Raw genomic sequence first — 7,715 nt, 5'->3', positions numbered from 1 at the left:
CAGGCTCCCAGGTGGAAGCCGTGCTCTTGACTTCCGGTAGTGCAAGCTCGATACCTTTCCACACTTCTGTGTAATGAAAAACATACACGTGTACGATTACTATGCCGCGTGGAGTGGCCGCGCGGTGTAGGGGGCCATGTCACAAACTGCGCGGCCCCTCCCGCAAATCGAGGAATCTGCAGCCTACACGGTCGCAGAACCGTCTGAGCCTCTGATTCAAACCCTCCACTCAGCTCTATACCAGAGGCCCACAATCGGTCCTGTCGACTGTGCTCCAGTTGTTCAGCTCTGCTTTCATCTTGCAAGAAAAACTGGCACCCTTTACCACTTCCGTTAGCCACTCGAAACTAGAGAGAATCTCTTCTGATCCAAAGTGACACACATCATTGCTACCGACGTGAGCAACCACTTGCAGTTGACTGCACCCTGTGCTCTTCATGGCATGCGGAAGGACCCTTTCCACATCTGGAATGACTCCACCGGGTATCGGGTATGCACACGGAGTGCACATTGGTTTTCTTACTCTCCTTGTCAGCCAAGTCCCTCAGTGGCCCCGTAAGGCGCCTAACATTGGAGATCCCAACTACCAATAATCCCACCTTCAGCGATTGCCCGGATCTTGCAGGCTCAGTGGTTTATTTTGAAACAGGACAGGGGACAGCATGTGGCTCAGCGACAGTGTCAGCCACAGACAGCACCTGGAACTTGTTTGTCAGACAAACTGGGCAGGCCTTCCGTGCTGCCGCCTGGGAAGTCTTTCGCCGCCTGCTTCGCCCCGGGGCGACCTCCCACTGGACCACAGGTGAGGGATCAGCCTCAGTGCCAGCAGTAACTGGGTTGGCTACCGGTGAGGACCGATCGGAGGACTCTGACGGGCTGGACGTCCGTAGGGTGCCCACTGCAGCCTCAAGCTGTGTAACCGAAGCCATCAATGTCTGAGGCTGAAAGTGAAGTGTCACCAACTCGGCTATCATCCGCACAAAACAATCTGAGTCCCCGTTCATACTAAAAGATCGCGTAAAATTATGCAGATAAACGGACTATCGGCACATGCTGCGCAAATCTACTGCAGACCCTGACGAAAACACGCGAACTGTGTCTCGTAAGAGACAGATATTCAAAAACCTAACTACCGAAGCACTCAGGTGAAACTAAATAATTTGTCCCTGATTAGGAACTTTTAATATGTCACAAAATCGATTTACCTTCTGACGCAATCGGAAACAAGAGAACTGTTGCTATTAGATATTAAATTTACACGCAGAAACTCAAGAAACTAAACTATTAAAGCACACAGATGGTATTATATTGTTTATGTTATCCAAACATCTTCAGGCAACATTTCCCGCTCCATTCGACACGCATCAACTAAAAGCGGTGATACTTCAGAGGAAAACAGATTGAAAGCACGTGAATACAGATACTCTTCGACGAGAACAGTTAGTGTATGTAAAAAGTGTTTCGCATCAAGAAAAAAGCACTGGGATACAGATACTCTTCGTATGGGGTTCAATGAGGTATCGTTAGAAACATTTGTAATATGATTCTGAATCTGCATACCGATTTAGCGCAAAAACATATTGTTTGCGGAAATTTTTCTGTTTGTCGAAAATTTTTACATATAGGAGACTTTTTAACTATCATAGGCAAAATAATGTCATAGATTCTCATCTTCGTATCAGTATTTCAGGAAGCCAGCTTATTAATTACAAACGAAAGACTCCTTTTCACATTATCTTATTACGAGTACAATTTATTTACTTTAATGCACTTAATAGCTGAATAATATGTATACAGCATTCTCATTGACAACAATCGTGACCACCACTTTAGTCCATTATCTCTATCTGTCGTACAAGATGAATTTTCTGATTGAATATACTCTATGAAACGACAAACATATTTGCCATTGTCGCCTTGAACGGTGATTTACCTGTTTCTACTACTGCCTACCGTGCTTACAATTACTGAAAATGTTTGTGGAGTTAAAGTTACAGATTATTTGCCTCTACTGTCAGTTCCGGATCTCTGCCCGTCATGCAAGCAGGGACAAACATTCCGAACGCAAGAAACCATTTTGGACAGATGTAAATGTATATACAAGGAGGCATCATAAATTCAAGATTGCTATTTCGCTTGGTTCGATTTATTTTTAAAGATGTTTTGTCTTCATTCCCAAAACTGCCCTTATCCCAACGACCACACTTATTCCAAATACTATTATTATTTAAAACTATAAAAATACGAAAGTTTCGCACGGGTCTCTTGGTCACCTTAAATACCATTGTCAATACCTGTGTGAAAATTTTAACGTATTCTGACCAACGTGTTTCTTTTCGACGCCTATGTGGTACGAGTAAGTATGAAACACTCTTCATTTGAGGGAGATGGTATTACGCTATATCGTCGGAAAACTTTGGATATTCCCTTGAAGTTACTTTTCTTTCAGGAAGGTGCTCGCAAGCAGATACGAGAGGAAATTCTGAGTTTCTCCGAGGCGACGCGGTTAGTAAACGAGTAAATTATGATTGCCACGCATTTAAGGCCTTTCCTCGGGCGACTGCTCTTTTCTGTTTACGACTTCAGCTTTTTACTAGCTTTCGCCAGTAAAATTTCATTTATTCTTAATGAAAGCTCGGAGCTTTTAGTAGCTTCATGAATATTCAGCATCTGTACCGGTGTTATCAGTAAACAACCTCACTAAAACGTACTCATCTTTTGATTTAGAGCTAGATGAAATGTCTCCTGGAAACTGCATCATCTCCAGTAGTTACTTATAACCTGTTAAATACAGTTTAGTATGCAGTGCATAAAACGTATACGCTTTGCATTCCATAAGATTCTCTTCCCTCATCCCTTACATGTAGCCAGTATAATTTTTTCCGCTTATTAACTATTTTCCACTGTCTGGTTTCTTAATTTCAGCATAGTCATCTTGCTGCTACGTGAAACGATAATTCGGTTTTGTAAGTATTTGCAAGTGTTCTGTATACCAAATTTTACACTGAGACCACACGGTACCATTTATTTTTGTAACACTTTCCCTCTCTCTCTTTTTCTTTCACTCTCTCTCTCTCTCTCTCTCTCTCTCTCTCTCACACACACACACACACACACACACACACACACATACACTTGCAACACGTACGTGAGGGTTTACTTATAAGCTTCAGGGTCTGTAGGTTTGAAATGCGTCATTAGATTACTTACCACCTACAGGCAATAAAAATAAAGCTACATTCACCTGCTTATCGTTGTACTACCGGAGAGAAAAAAAACACAACGTAACAATGTTAGCAATTACCTATCGCAGTTGTCATGTAACCCACAAAGAGCACTCGTTCAAATAAAGATTCAGAAGTAGGCACTTGTTGAATAAAGGAGATACAGAAACTGAAGCACCCCGCTGCTAAAAAAGGCATCAAAGATGGGGCACTGCACCAGCCGGAGAAGGCTAGTGACGTGTAATCGGTCTTGCATGGAAGATGCGAGTAGAAAGTGAGTACGAGCTTTAACGTTACGTAGACTTCCGTGTCTGTGGAGACTGAATATTTAACACAGCTATACATATAAAAAGAGGTCTCCCATCGCCAAGTCACATACCAGTTCTTATTACATGTCAGTGTGAAAGTGAATTTACTGAGTACACAGGTGCAGCAAATCCTTTCTTAAATAACCTTGTGAATCATCTGTTTTATTCACAGATTTTTGAAATATGTCACCACGTTTTTATGAGGTCCACCTTGCACTCGCAAAGTCGGTTCCCGGCAGCATTTTTTCGAAATGTTTTTCATTCTACTACAATTTTTCTAAAAAAAAAAACATATGCAGCACTTTCTCTACTCTGCCAAGTATTAAAGCAAGTGCTCCAATCTTCTTAATGTTATGTTTCTTTCTCACGACGTCTCAGTAAGTTGCACCAATTTTCCTCCTCCTTTTTCAGTCCTATCACACTCTTTCTTCTCATGTCTTTAGCTACCAGTACCTTTTGTTTACATGTTCCTCTCTGTAATCTGCATTTGTTGGCATATTTTTCACGACTTTAAATAAACTTTTTTGCACTATTTCTACTAATTTTCCACTATTTGTGTTACATTTATTTCTAGTATTATATCTAATATACTAGGGAAGAATTTTAGTAACGTGTTTGTGGGTAAGAAATAATGATAAAATGTTGAATATCTGATGAGATTTAATAGAGGGTTATGGTGTGTCTAATCAGGTCACGATAAAAAAAATGAAGAAATGGAAGTCAGAGGAAAATAATTCTTGCCCTAACTTGCACTTATCTTTCCATCGTTGTTGTGCTCGTAAACATACCATACGTGATAGTATTTCCGCACATCTGAAGACAAATTTTACTGATTCAGCAAAGGTGACGTAAACTAGTCATTCTTCTAGTATGCCTTTCTTTTCACCGATCTCTCTAGCATCACGGTTATCTTCGGGATTATCAAAGGTGAGAGTCATTGCAACGGCTAAAGCTTTTGGTGTGTCGCAGAATGGCTGGCATATAGCTTTTCATATCTACTGAACAGTCAGCCACTTACCATACATCTAACGTAGACTATTAATCACTTCTTCATTTGATATGTCTTCATTTTAAGCAGATTATTTGTGCATTAGCGCAGGGAGAAGATTTGCTTTCAGCGTCTCTACGTGTGCATATCTGTAAATCTCCGGTCTACTTTTCCAGTTTAGTAAAGTTTTTTTCTAACTTTAACTCATCTAAACCACACTCGTTTTATCACACTTCAGTAACGGCGTTAAAGGCCCTGTTATACACCGAAACAAATTCTTCGATATCTTCCCTATAATGTGTTCAGAGGGTCATATACAGTGAACCGCTCAAGATTTCTTAATTTTATTTTCTCCCAGCTGTTTTCGAATAAATGACCCAGAGTAACATGTAATAACTACGCTGAAAACAGAAATATCACTATCAATGGCACTTTCTCAAAGGTAAGTAAATTAATTTCCTTCTCTTATATCTCACATGGACTAAATTAACAGCGTTTCACTCCCAGAAACCCGAAAAACAGTTTCGGATAAAATAACACAATACAGAATTGACGATTAAGCTGGTCTAAGCATAAAGACCTGCCGTCTTATGGGGAAGTTCATGATTTTATACCCAAATTAGGAAATATGGCACGTCGGTTACTGAGCACTGTTGTACCGCGTCGACAACGGTATAAAACGTACACTGAGGAAATGTAGCTTTGTACTGTTTGTGTGCTGTTGTAGTCTGACAAATATAAAGTATTTCAACAGTCTACGTCTCCATGGAGAATGTAGAATGTACGAGGACAGAGCAGCTGTAGTAGTATACTTACCGTTGTATTCTAACAGGCGGTGTCCAACAAGGAAGAGAAGGAAGAGATTAGTTTTTAACCTCTCGTCGACAACGAGGTCATTAGAGACGGGGCACAAGGTCGGATTCGGAAAGGATGGGGAAGGAAATCAGCTGTGCCCTTTCAAAAGAACAATCCTGCCATTTGCTTGAAGTGATTTAGGGAAATCACCCAAAACCTAATTCAGGTGTCCGGACGCAGATTTGAACTGTCGTCTTCCCGAACGTGTGACCAGCAAATACGACAGTTTAGATAATAAATAGAGGATATGTTGCTACGAAATAAATGATCTGTCACCATTTGTGCATAATTCACATATTAGCTTCAATATAATTTCTACTTCCTCTAGAGTAGGAGAGTCCAGAGTTGTCATCCGTACCATACCTCATTATGCCAAGAAATTAACCATTGCTATTGCATCAGATGCACGTGATTCTTTCACTCCATTCTAACACAACATCAACACGAAAATATCATTCTTCAAAGAAACCGATTTAGTCATGAAGCAACATTTACCAGCCATATATTATTGTTTTAAGTCTGTTATACCCGGGGTAACTAAATTCCCATTAATGACTTTGAGGACAGATTCCTTACACGAAAACAAGATACAAAAGTCTGGTAAATACGGATCTTTTAAAGATACGTTAAGAGCACTTGTTCATCGACGTGTGAAGCACATCTATTCTACACAAGGGTCTTTGTTTTCCGTGTTCTGGATGGCGGTAGCATGGACCAAAACAAGATATAAATGTCCAGTAAATGTGAGCTCTAATACGCACATTTTAAGTGCTATGAGCTCTTACTCGTCTTTTTTGCGATAAAACACATTTCGTCTATTGAACAAGTGTTAATTACTCTTGAGGGGGACGTTCTAGAGCCCCAGTTTACAGAAGATATTTTTCCTTGTTTTGGTCCACACTACCTTCTCCGAAAATATGGAAAGCAAACAGCTTGCAGTAGTAGGGATGTGTTTCGCACTATCGAAGATGGGCAAACGCTTATAGCTCTTAACTGACATACATATTAGAGTCCGTATTTACTAACCGTTGTTCTTTATTTTCGTGTAAGGAACCTGAGAAAGTCTGCAAAGGGGATTTACTTACGTCGTGTATAAGGGTTTGCTGACAATTGGTTAGGGTTCACGCAGATTGACCATCACAGAGAGTGATCTACGAGCTACTGTTTTGCGATTATTCTGGAGTATCCATATGCATGAAAACCTACCAGTACCGTATAATTTAACCTGTGAGTAATGAAACGCTAAAGCTTCACACAAAATATGACCTATGTGTTAAAAAACGCGATGTCACTAGATTTATTGTAAGTTTAGTAATGTCAAGTGCTTTCGCAAAGAGAAATGCAATAATTAAAGAAGGCTTAAGAAGAATTAACCAAGACGGAACTAAATCTATAATACTTGCAATAGATCTCATACCGATACTAATTGTTCACGTAAATACCAGAGGGATAATGCTCTTGTCGGATCACAAAAGAGACTAAGATTCGCCTCTTTTAAAGGACTCTGACTGAAAAGTCAGCCCCATTCTACCCTCCGTAGCACGTTTATAATTTTCCAGAAATATTGGTACGCGAACATATTCGCCTTCTTTTAACATGAACTCAGATCTCAATCCCACAAGGTCCACAACCCTGTAAGTCGCTAATACCCACCAGCTCCCACTCACTCATTCAGCCCAACTCATTGTCATTACCGCTTTGTGTCTCTCTGTCAGTGTCTGTTGTCTCGTAACCGCAGTCTCCTTCAGTCGTTTTCGTCTGTGGTACTATTACTGCCTCCACTCAGTATTATGTCTCCCTCTTGCTTTCTCTTACTGCTAATATCTGCTTCATTTCTGCCTACTGCTACCATCTCTCCTCTCTGTCACTTCCTCCTCCTCATTGCCTTTGTCATAAACTCTGCCTGTCAATATCACTGTCTCTCACACACTTCAAGTATCTTCATCTGTTTATTCCTCTCCTACTGGCATGGGTTCCTTTAATCTTTCCGTAGCATTTCTCTGCCACTGTCAACTAAGTTCCACTGCCATTGTGTCCCTATGTTTACTATCTTCCAGTGTTTGTTACTTTTCCTTAAATTATCCAATGCAAATGCCTTCTTTATTCTGAGCTTATAAAAAGCACCAGTATGTACGCATTCTACAACTTTTGGGAAAATTTAACGCCGGCCACGGTGGCCATGTGGTTCTAAGCGCTGTAGTCCGGAACAGCGCGACTGCTACGGTCACAGGTTCGAATCCTGCCTCGGGCATGGATGTGTGTGATGTCCTTAGGTTAGTTAGGTTTAAGTAGTTCTAAGTTCTAGGGGACTGATGACCTCAGATGTTAAGTCCCACAGTG

Source organism: Schistocerca gregaria, chromosome 4, assembly GCF_023897955.1.
Source record: "Schistocerca gregaria isolate iqSchGreg1 chromosome 4, iqSchGreg1.2, whole genome shotgun sequence".
Taxonomy (NCBI): domain Eukaryota; kingdom Metazoa; phylum Arthropoda; class Insecta; order Orthoptera; family Acrididae; genus Schistocerca; species Schistocerca gregaria.
The sequence above is the reverse complement of the archived record's forward strand: the minus strand, read 5'-3'. Positions refer to the sequence as shown.